This window comes from Elephantulus edwardii, unplaced genomic scaffold (assembly GCF_000299155.1).
Source record: "Elephantulus edwardii isolate Elephantulus edwardi_28Jun2011 unplaced genomic scaffold, EleEdw1.0 scaffold00114, whole genome shotgun sequence".
NCBI lineage: Eukaryota > Metazoa > Chordata > Mammalia > Macroscelidea > Macroscelididae > Elephantulus > Elephantulus edwardii.
Genome location: NW_006399864.1, coordinates 6580187 through 6592890, shown reverse-complemented (window position 1 = coordinate 6592890; position 12704 = coordinate 6580187). Strand labels below are relative to the sequence as shown.

Below are 12704 nucleotides of genomic sequence, written 5' to 3'. Positions count from 1 at the left end.
GGGCGAGTCCTCTCCTAAGATATCCAGAAGCCTTCCCAGGATTAGTGGGGTAAAACCCTGGACACCATGCAAGCAGCACTGGCCTTGGAGAAGAGCCTAAACCAGGCCCTTCTGCATCTGCACGCCGTGGGTTCCGCCCACACTGACCCCCATCTCTCTGACTTTCTGGAGAACCACTTCCTGGATGAGGAAGTGAAACTGCTGAAGAAGATGGGTGACCATCTGACCAACATTAGAAGACTGGGCGGCCCCCAGGCTGGGCTGGGAGAGTATCTCTTTGAGCGTCTCACCCTCAAGCAGGACTAGGAGTCTGTGGGGACTTGCAGGGGGAACCCTCTGTGTCCCCCTGCCAACAGCAGTAAGCTTCTCTATCCCACCCTGATGTAGAATCTTATCCACCCAGAAGCCCTTCACCCAAGCCTTGGACCAAATGAAACAATAAAGCTTTTTGCAGCAGCTAACAAAAAAAAAAAAAAGAAATGCACAATATCCTTTTAAAGTAACTAAGACTTTCCTGCCTATGTCTATAAATGATGTTAAAACCACTGTAATTGTCATCTCAAGTAGCTAATGACCTATTATATGTGTTGTTCCATCCATTCCATAGTCTTTTACTTTAAAAGACATGTTTCCTACTTTACAAAATATCACGTACAAAACCCCCCCATGTTACTATTCTCTCACTTTAATCCACTTTCTGAGCTGTTGCACTAGTGGTGAGGGTTCAGCCTTTAAAAAACTACTATTTCTCAGCCATAATATTATCATTCTAAGTAAATTGCATATACACTGTAATAAATACATAAATTACTCTAGATATAGCTATATTAAAAGAATTATTATTAAATGTACTTTCTGAAAAAAGCAAAAGTTACATGTTTATATGGTTACAGAAAATATTGAGTGTTAAGACTGCCATCGTTACTGCTAAAGGATGCACTCAAATACCTTGTGATTATAAAGAAAATTGGGCATTGAACCTAATAGAAATTTAATAGGTCCTGTACTTTATTTGATATTTCCTTCAGTGCTGGAACAAGACTTCTGAGTGCACCCGTTTAAGGCTTTTACTCTTTTAATCCAACGTGAAGGAGCCAAGTAGGATTAGAATGCATTAAGAACACTGAGGTTATTCAACCTCTAAGCAAAATACATTAACAAGTATATTTTTAACTCACAGGTGATAGGTTAAAAAGCTATATTAAAAGTATATTAGATTTATCTGATGAATGACTTTTGAGAAAGATTGAAAACTCCCTCACCTATAACTTTTCAGTATCCTTTCCCAACTGATTGCTTACAGATATGAATTGAGTACAAATTTAACAGACATTAGCCAATGAGCCTGGATACAAAAAGAAAATAATTATATATATATATTTTTTTAATATAAAATCCAATATTGGGAAATATAATTAAAAATAAATTATCTCCCAACCCAGGAGATTATGAGAGGGTTCAGTTAAATGGACACAGAACATAGTCTCAAATACAAATTTATATCTTCCAAGAACAAGGGACAATTATTATGATTATGTGCAGAAGTAATATACTTCTTGGGAACAAAAGGAAGACACATAGCAATAGTAACAACACATTGAAATGCTAAGACTGTAGACAATTTCAATCGATATAATCTTGAAGTTTAGCAAAAATTATTTTATTATTATTTTTTATTAGACACCTGTTGTTATGCAAGATAAAAGATATAGAGAGGTAATGGAGACTTATTCATTTATATTAGCATACATTGCAAACATATTCATCCATGTAAAATCTAAGTTTTTTTGTTGTTGTCATGTGTTGTCAAGTCTCCTGCAACTCCTAGGAACCCTATGTCTAAGAGCTCTGAACCCTGCTCTACTTTCTCTATCCTGAGCCAACTTTATTGTCCCTGACACACCACCCTCATTACCCCAGTGACTGAGTCAATTAATTTCATCAAGGGTCTTCCTCTCTTGCACTGTCCCTCCATGCTCCCAAGCATAATATACCTCTCCAAGGACTAGTCCATCTTTGCAACGTGCCAAAAGTATGTCAGATGGAGCTTCAGAATCCTTATTTCGAAGGAGCACCCTGGGTTCATCCTCTCCAGGATTAACGTGTTTGTTTTCTTAGCAGTCCATGATATATTCAGTACTCTTCTTCAGCACCACAGCTCAAAGGCATTAATTCTCCTTCCATTGTCACTAGTCATTGCCCAGCTTTCTGATGTGTAGCACGTAATTGCAAAGCCCATAGCCTGGGCCAGGTGCATCTTACTTCTCCATAATGATGCTGTTGCTCCTCGGAACTCTGGAGATGTCTCCGATAGCATACAGCTTTCCCAATACAATTCATCTTTTGGTTTCCTAGCTGCTGGTTCCAAAACTGCCGATTGTGGAGCCAAGCAAACGAAAGCTGTTAATAATCTCAATATCTTCACAGTCTATCAATCAGATCAGTGCTGAGAATCTTTGTTTTCTTGATGTTGAGCTTCAATCCATATTAAAGGCTGCAGTCCTTGACCATCTGCAGCAAGTACTTCAGGTCCTCCTCAGTTTCAGCAAGCAAGGAGTGTTGTGTCCTCTGCATAATACATATTGTTGGTGAGTCTTCAATCATGATGCCATACTCCTCCTCATAGAGCCCAGCCTCCCGAATGATCTGCTCCACACATAAATGGACAATGTTTAGAGATAGGACACATCTCTGCCGTACACCCTTCCCAGTTTTAAACCATGTCATGTTTCCTTGCTCTGTTCTGATGACTGCTTCCTGGTTCAAGTATAGGTCCTGCATAAGCACAATCAAGTGTTCTGGGATTCCCATTCTTCTCAGAGTTAGCCACAGTTTGTTGTGATCCACACAGTCAAATGTCTTTGCACAGTCAATGAAACAGATTACTTTTGTACTCTCTGCTTTCAGCCGACATCCATCTAACTTTAGCTATAACATTGCTAGTGCCACAACCTCTTCTAAACCTAGCCTGCACATCTGGCAGTTCTCTGCTGATGTGCTGCTCCAGTCATTTTTGGATCATTTTCAGCAGAATCTTGCTTGCAAGTGATATTAATGATATTATTTGATAAATTTTACACTCTGTCGGGTCACCTTTCTTTGTAATGGGAACAAATATGGGTCTCTTCCAGTCAATTGGCCAGGTGGTTGCCCTTCAGATTTCTATTTTAGAGTTTGCGTAATCTTACAAAAATCTGCAAATATTTTCATAATTCTAGACAACATAGAAAAATTTCTATCTCAGTATTATATGATATATATAATGCTCTGGTTTTCCACATATAGGATTTACATGTATTAAGATGTTAAATACCATCAGCCCAATTGAGTGCTGAATTCACTGATTGGCTCAATATCATAAGACGAAGAAAAGAGTCCCCCCCCCCGAGTTGGAAATATGAATCATCCATAGCCTCTACTCTGGTTGCATAAATTTAGCTTATGTTCTTGAGCAGTAATACATTGTTCAACTAAAAAAAAATTTAAAAGTGTTATTATTATTGCCTGAGTCTTAGGTATTTACAGTATACCTGCCATGACATGTGGGGCATTGTTTGTTGTTATTATGTGCCATTAAGTCACATATGACTAATAATGACCCTATATACAAAAGCTCTGAAATGTTCTCTGTTCTGAGCCCATCTTATGGATTCTGACACACCTACGCACATTCCCCCAGTCACTGTGCAAATCCATCTTTTTCTCCCGTGCTGTTCCTTCACTCTTCTGAGCATAATGTCCTTCTCCAAAGATTGGTCACCCCTGGCCACGTTCCTAAAGTATGTGAAATGGAACTTCAAAATCCTTGCCTCTAAAGAGAAACTTGGTTTCACTCTCTGTTATACAGACCTGTTTATTTTCTTAGTGATCCGTGATATGTTCTCTACTCTTCTCCAGCACCACAACTCAAAAGCACAGATTCTTCTTCTGTTATCCTTATTCATTGTCCAGCTCTCTGAGGCGTAGTAAGTAATTGCAAAGACTATAGCCTGGATCAGGCACACCTTAGTCCCTAGAGTGATATCATTACTTTTAAAACTTTGGAGAGGTCCCTGACAGCAGACTTTCCCAATGCAATTGGCCATTTGATGTCCTAACTGCTGGTGACAAGAGTTGCTTTGTCACATTTTAAAAGGTGAGAGAGAAAATATCTGTCTTTGCATTGTAACACATTTTCTTAATTTGAGGTTGATAAACACGAAAATAAAGATAAAGACGGATAGTTCCAATGATTATTTTTATCTTCTTTAGGTTATGTGAGAAAAATTTGATAAATCCTTAAGAAAGTATTGATATGAAAAAGGGGGGGGGGAAATGGAGACGCTCCTGTCTTCTGGAAAAACTGCTGCAATTTGTCACAGTTCACCTTTTGCAGATGACTGTGAACAATCCCATTTGATGTGTCTCCAAAACCATTCCTATTTGTGGAGGAAGGTAGACAATTGGCTTCTCCTCGACATGGTTTTGCTCTAGTTCCCAACACAATTGAAAAGGGAACTCTTCCATTTGTGTAATTCTGTGCAAATCCTAGCTATGAAGAACGCCACTTAGGTTATACAAGAGTTCTGGGTAGTGTCTCAATGGAAATAGAGTCACTGGCAATTGTGTAGGAAGACATGGCTTCTGTAAAAATTGGAATATGTAAAAGGTAGAATTGTATGCCTCCTTGTCTTCTTTCTCCCTGTCCCACATTGATGCTTTTTATTGTAAACCCCCCGCCCCACAACTGACTAATGCACCTACTCAACCTTGTTGTTTTTGTGTACTAGAGTCAGAACTGATTCATAGCTGACCCTCTGGTGAGTTTTCAGAGAGCTGGTGCCCTTTGGGATTGCAGCACAGCATCTTGCCACTAGGCCACAAGAGCTTCTTGTTGTTGTTGTTGTTGTTTGTACCATCGAGTTGGAACCAACTCATATCTGACTAGTAGTTCTCAGGGGAAGTTAATTGCATGGGAAGAGATCGCCCATCCTTCTCCCATGGAGCTGCTGGTGGCCTTGAACCACATGCCTCTGGGATTGTAGAGCAGCTTCTTTACCCCTAGGCCATGAGAGTTCCCTACCAGAGCTTAGGAATTTTTTTTTTAATATTTGTTTTATGTTGGTTTGCATACAAAGTTCATATACATTGTCTTTCACACTTTTCTTTATTCACATACATTTATACAATTATTTTCATTGTTGTTGTTGTTGTTGTTACGTGCAGTGGAGTAGCTGGTGATTCGTAGCAATCCTATGTATAACATCCCTAAACCCTGCTCTATCCTGTGCCAATCTTTATTGTCTCTGAACACCTATCCCTATAAGCCCAGCCGCTGAATCAATCCATCTCATTGAGGGTCTTCCTCTCCTGCACTGTCCCTCCACCATTTCAAGCAGGACATCCCTCTCCAAGGACTGGTCCCTCCTTGCAACATGGCCAAAGTATGTCGGACAAAGCTTCAGCATCCTTGCCTCCAAAGAGCAGCCTTCTCTAGGATGACAAACCTGTTTGTCCTCTTAGCAGTCCATGGTATATTCAAGTATGCTTCTCCAGAACCATAGCTGTAAGGCATTAATTCTCCTTTATCATCTCTAGTCATTGTCCTGCTTTCTTATGCATAGCAAGTAATTGCAAAGATTATGGCCTGAATCATGTGCATTTTAATCTCTACACTGACATCATTACTCTTCAGAACTTTGGAATTATTCTCATACATTATGTTTTATAAAATGAATCCCCATTGAGTCATGCTCACAATTACCCTGTCATTTGAGGTCCCACCAGATCTTTCCCATCTCCTTTAGTCCCTCCCTCCACTCTTCAAATTGTGTGACCTTATGATTTCCTCCTTACCTACCCCATAGCTGCCACTCCTTTCCCCCTTGAGCCTCCATGCACGTTTTACTCATTATGCTTCTATTGCTTATGCAGTATTTGTCCTTAGGAGACTGAGTTAGTTCACTTGGTCTAGTGCTCTGCAATTTCTCCCAAGTTAACACTTATGTTGAAATCTTTGCTTCTAGGTGATTCATGGTAAACTACAGCATGCACGTGCTATAATTTCTCAATCCATTCAATTGTGATTGGACATTTGGGCTGTTTCTATACTCTTGTGAATGTGACTAACACTTCCTTGAACATTGGTTTACAAATCATCATTTATATCTCAATTTTACTTTCCTGGGGGTCCATTGATAGCAGTGGAAGAGCTGCCTTATATGGACTTTCTATTTTCAGCTTTTTAAGGAAACTGCCAAACTGCCTCCCAGAGTGGTTCTAATAGGGGGGATTTTTAATAGAAGTTCTCCACATGTAGCCTGATACTATTTGTTCATAATTTCTGCTTGTCAAAATGCATGCCATATCTATGATATAAGGCTCTCAGAGATGAACTCTGGACCAACATATGAAACACACAAACTTGTATCTTAAAGAAAAGGCTTTTGACTCAAATCTGACTCACAATCATTATGAGTGATCCAAGGTTATATATCTTTCAAGGAGAAGATTACAGTTTATCTCCTGCAGATCTGCTGGTGGATTTTAACACTGACTTTTCAGGTCTAAGTCCAAACCTTAAAGCTCTGGATTACTAAGGCATCTTCCCTTTTCCTTAAATGTTGTTATTGTGAAATGTTGTTGTTATTGTGTATCACTGAGCAGGAAAGGAACCACCCAGCTGACCCTCCATTGGGTTTTTGGAGACAGTAAATCACTCAGGAGGAGATTGCCTATCTCTCCCCTGTGGAGCAGCTGGTCAATTCTAACAGATGGTTCCTTCCACTAAGTCACTAGATTTTCCCCAAATAGGAAAGTTAATTCACTACTATTTAAAGAAATTGTTCCTTTGTTCTTTTTTCCAGGGAGATCCATTAACAAAAGGAACCACCCATTAAAAAAACCAAAATAAAACAAAAACCCCAAAACAAACAAACAAACAAAAACCCAAAAACAAAACAGCTTCTTCCTTTTCTCTAGGAAGTTTTTGAGGAGATGGAAAAGCAGAAGAAAGAATCACTAGAGGAAGCTGAAGTAACAAAGGAAGAGAACTCTTTCAAATAGGTGAACTTATTCAAATCAAAGAAATCCTTATCAGGTTTTGCAAGATTAGATTCTCCAGTAGATTCTCCCAGGTATATCAACCCAGATGTCACAATCTGAGCCATTTAAGATGAATACCTGCAGGCAATATTTCTAATCTTCCCTAATTTTCACCCTCAAAGCTAATGGTGTTCCTAATATAATTTTAGAGTTCAAACTACCCATGCTTAAGAATAAAATCTTGACCTTGGAGAGAAGAGTTGCTCAGCTAATATCCCCGAAGAGTAAAGCACTAAAATTAGAAAATATAATTCAAGCTCTCTTATTGTATGGTTATTATAATTGTATGGCTACAATCTTCAGTGGGTCCACTCAATTAGAGAAGTGGTATTCTATTCCCATGTCACCAAATTGTTGCAAAGAATGTAACTAAAAATAACATTTTCTGCTAACTCAGTAAATTTTTTCCACAAAAAAATTGAAAGAATGTAATCAGTTTATTATGCAATAAGCATTAAAGTAGACTTATTCAATTTATAGGTAAATGTGAAGGAGATTGCTAAGAGGAAAAACACACTCTTTTTATGTGGCCAGCAAAATATACTCCATGTTATCTATAATTATGAAAAGGAAAGAATATGTCTTATATATTTACGACATCACAAAGTTAATAATATAAACTGTTCCTCCCACAGAGGCAAGGAGATAGGGCCCCTATTCCTTGATTTTCAAAGATGTGGCTCCAAGGTTCTAAGAAAGACATTCCTGGGATAAGGAACTGTCATGAGACTTAGTTAGCTTTTAAAAACATCTGCATACATTTCAAAAGTGAGAGACATGATTTGTAATTTCAGGTTTTCTAAAAGGAATATTAAAAGGAATCAATGTAGGGAATGGCTAGGTCCCTTTTGGGAACCAGGGAGAATTTTATACTTGTTTATATATTTAGGTTTGTATTCTTTCGCTATGAGTTGCAGGCGACTCGACGGCACATAACAACAACAACAACAACATTCTTTCTCATGCAGTAAAAGGTTGTGAATTAAGAGGAGTTAGGGATACATATTAGTAAGGGAACGATCTAATTTGAATGTGCTTACTGTTCAGATGTTATGATAGTACAGACCTAAGATGTATATGTCGTTATTTAGCGTTAGTAAGTTTATCTGACTCACAGAGTCCCTAGAGGACAAAGTAGAACTCATCAAACTTAATCAAAAAGTCTTTCCAGAGTAGATGACAAGGCATTTTCTTGAAGCTGCTAGTCGATTTGAGGTGTTGACTTATTGGAAATCAGTCACAGCTTAACCATTGTGCCATTATGGGTCCTTCAAGAAGGATGGCATAAATGGAAAAGAGCAAATCTTCTCATAAAATGTGCTTTAATAGTCTCTGTGAGAAAACTTACCAGCATGTTTGACACGAAGTAGCTGAAACAATTCCTGTAGTTTTAATGCTCTGATATCCATTACATACACTCGTTAACAATGAAAAATGGAAGGAAAAGTGATGCCTTTGAAGTATCACATTGTTGTTAGGTACACTCAAGTTTAGCTGAACTGCCGACCTAATGGCACACAGTTTGAATCCACCAGTTCCTCCCTGGAGCTTCTCTCATGTGATTTACTTCCTCTGAAAGCACAGTGGAGGGTCAACTATGGGTTGATTCCAACTTGACAGTACATAACAACAACAACAGAGCGACCTTATGAACAGTAGCTCTGAACTTGGCTCTGCCCCGTACCATCCCCCTGGTCTCTGATATGCCCCAGCCCATTTCACAGTGTCAATTCATCTTATGGAGAACTTTCTTTCTTTCTCTGGCTTTCTATCTTTCCCAAGATAATACTATTGCCAAAGACTGATCCCTCCTGACGATATATCCAAAGTATGTGGAATGTAGAAAGATATTCAGGATTTCCCCCCTCCTTTGGAAATCTACCTGGTTTTTATTTGTTTGTTTGTTTGTCTTGTACTTACTCTGCAGTAAGTATTTTTCCCTAATAGAATTCACCTGTACTCAAGTCTTACTTAGTAATATTCATTACTCGTTTTTATATATGACTTTTGACTTTGTTTCAAATATATGACTACAACACTATGACTGACAGAGGAAACATGAAGTGATTTTGTTAGCATTTCAAACTGAGCATTACTGAATGAGAGCTTATTCATTCCTAAATTCAGAGATGTCACATGAAACGAAAACAAATTATTTAGAATTAAAATTATGCATGACAGGGCTAGCCTATAAATGTAACTATATAATAAGGCAGGGAGCTCTGGTAGCTTAGTGTTTGAAGAATTTCATTGCCAACCTGAAGAGAAGAGGTTCAAATTCATCCACTACTCCACTGAAAAACATCAGCCTTCTCCCATATGACTTACAGCCTCTGAAAACCTGTTGATGGGTCAGCTATGGATTGGTTCCCACTCAATGGCATTTTACAATAGCATATCATAAGCCTTGTGAAACCTACATGATATTATACAAAGCCAGATTATGGTCCTTGTCATTGTACTGTTTTCACTGTACTTTAGTGTTTTCCACAATATCTCTTTAAAATTAAGATCTGTGCAGTGTAAAAGGTTGAAATAAACGTGCTCTCCTATTTAATAAAGGGGAAGATTTTTATAGATCATCTTTTTCTCTTTACTTCAAAAGGAAGAATAAGACTGTCTGATGGTCAAAAATTAGTCAGTTTGCCTCAAGAATATGAAATACCTAGAATACATAAATGCATAGAATGATACTTATTTATAATAAACCTTGATCTTTAACCTTTGTAGCTTTTTTCTTTTGTCGAATTAACAGCCTTCTGCCTAGATCTGACAGTTTGATTTTGTTTTCGAGCAAAGAAAGTATTAAGGAACACATCTGGGTCTTTGTGTGCACATCATATTTCAATAATCCATTTCACTCTTCTTTGTCCGTCTCTTTCAGGTTGACTGGAAGCTTTGTGCCGGACTTGATAGTGAGCATGAGTAGCCAAATGTGGCTGCACCTTCAAACAGATGAAAGTGTTGGATCTGTTGGCTTCAAAGTTAACTACAAAGGTAATGATGGGTTGCTGCTGGGAGAAATGTTTTATCATAATACCACCAGGAAATGCTTTAAAGTAAAGTGTGATTATATCTCCAAAATAAAAGCATCCCAGAACGTAAGAATTCATTCCAATAAACTAATGCCCTCTTTGTTTAGCTACAAATGTTAATTTTCCATTTATTTGAAAGCATTTTCTTCCCTTTAAGATGTGGCACCTCAGTGTATGTGATTTCTCTTCCAGCATATGATGCCATGCCTGTAGTTCAGTCACTCTGGATCGCTCATTTCTCCTGGACTAGATTATACATACAGTGATAGCCCTGTTTTACAATTTTACTTCCAAAAACTACTAATTATAAAATACTTAAATACAGCCCTAAAGGACTAAGTTCAGCCTTGCACAAATAAATACCAGGATATTTTCTTTTATTATTAATAATACATCAGTGGTTCTGTCAGATGAAGTATATGGACATAATGTTTGTATAAATCAAACTGGTTGAATTGTTGTTTGCCAATAGGGGTTCAGGTTAACGATTTAATACATGCATATCAAGAAATCTTTTCTTCCAGGTTCAGAAAATCATGAATGTTTAGACACATACTTTAAGCTTGATTACAGTTAAATAGAGTTAATCCACATAAACATAGGATATATACATACTGCAGATGCAAATTTAGTTAATTCAAATTTTAAATGAAAAATAAGTAAAAATTAAAATAGAATCTACACTTTTAAAAACCTCAAGTGTAAATGATGCCACGAAAGCATACCTGAAATATTAAGATCACTTAGGATCCTGGTAGAGAGTATCAGAGGAATGTCTATCTGGGTTTCATTGACTATGCAAAGGCATTTGACTATGTGGATCACAACAAACTGTGGCTAATTCTGAGAAGAATTGGAATCCCAGAACATTTGATTCTGTTTATTTAAAACCAGTGCTTGAACCAGGAGGCAGTTGTCAGAACAAAGCAAGGAAACACTGCATGGTTCAAAATTGGGAAGGGTGTCCACCAGACATGTATTCTGTCTCCACACCTTTTCAATATGTATGAAGAACAAACCATTCGGGAGGCTGGCTTGTATGAAGAGGAATGTGGCATCAGGATTGGAGGAAGATTCATCAACAACCTGAGTTTTATAGATGACACCACCCTGCTTGCTGAAATTGAGGAGGACTTGAAGTGCTTCCTGCAGAAGGTCAAGGACTGCACACTTCAATATGGATTGAAGCTCAACATCAAATAAACAGATTCTCACCACTAGGTCATTTGGCAGCATCATAATAGATAGTGAAGAGATTGAGATTGTTAACAGTTTTAGTTTGCTTGGCTCAACAATCAATATTTTCAGTACCAGCAGGAAATCAAGAGACAAATTGCATTGGGAAAGTCAGCTGTCAGGGACCTCTCCAGAGTACTGAAGAGCAATGATGTCAGGCAGGAGACTAAGGTGTACCTGACCCAGGCCATAGTCTTTGCAATTGCATGCTATACATCAGAGAACTGAACAATGACTAGGAATAATAGAAAGAGAATTGATGCCTTTGAGCAGTGGTGCTGGGAAAGAGTGTTGAATATACCATGGACTGCTAGGAGAACAAACAGATTTGTCCTAGAAAGGGTGAAACTTGGCTGCTCTTTGGAGGCAAGGATTCTGAAGCCTCGTGTAACATACTTGGGCATGTTGTAAGGAGGTCCTTGGAGAGGAACATCATGTTTGGGAGGGTGGAGGGACAACACAAGAGAGGAAGACCCTCGGTGAGATGGATTGATTGAGTGAGTGGGGTAATGGGAGTAGGAGTGTCAGAGACTGCTGAGGAAAGCACAAGATAGAGCAGGGTTTAGGGTTCTTGTACATAAGGTAGCTATGAGTCGCAAGTGATTCAATGACACATAACAGCAACGCCAACATGGTAAAAATCACTATGGTGGTCTCTTATCTGTTAAACAAGGATGGTACTGATTTATTTTAGCAGCATGATAATACCTTTTTAAGCAGAGTTTTCTCCTTGAAACATTGGGTTGCTAAGCATTTGTGTTTGAACACAGGGGAAATCAGTGCATGATATTGTCAGGCAGACAGGATTTGCTATTGTATTCATTTAGATGCTTTTGTTGTTCTGTGTTTCAACCGTGGTACACAACACCAACAACATATCACACAGGAGGAAATTGCCCATCTTTCTCCTGAAGAACATTTGAACTGCCTGCTTTTGAGTTTGCATTGCAAAACCTTATAACTAGGCTACTAGAGTTACAGTTTAGAACTAAATTAGATAGTTTGGAAAATTTGTATTAATGGCAGGCAGGCATTATTCAATTTTAGCCAGATTATAGTATCAGATATATAATAAACAGTAAGTAAAGCAGGGTTACAACATTGAGAGAACATTTAGCTTAAGATGCAAAGGTCTGCACAAATTGGCCACTGACAAGAACGACCCTCATTTGTGTGACTTCATTGAGACACATTACCTGGATGAGCAGGTGAAATCCATCAAACAACTGGGTGACTACGTAACCAACTTGCGCAAGATGGGCGCCCCGGATTCGGGCCTGGCCGAGTACCTCTTTGACAATCACACCCTGGGAGACAGTGACGGCGAGAGCTAAATGAAGCTTTAGCCCG

At 38.4% G+C, this 12704-nt stretch overlaps 1 pseudogene; it reads left to right on the top strand.

Annotated features, from left to right (window-relative positions):
* Nucleotides 1-12610: 12610 nt before the first annotated feature.
* Nucleotides 12611-12704, top strand: part of LOC102844508 — a 120310-nt pseudogene continuing 120216 nt past the window's right edge.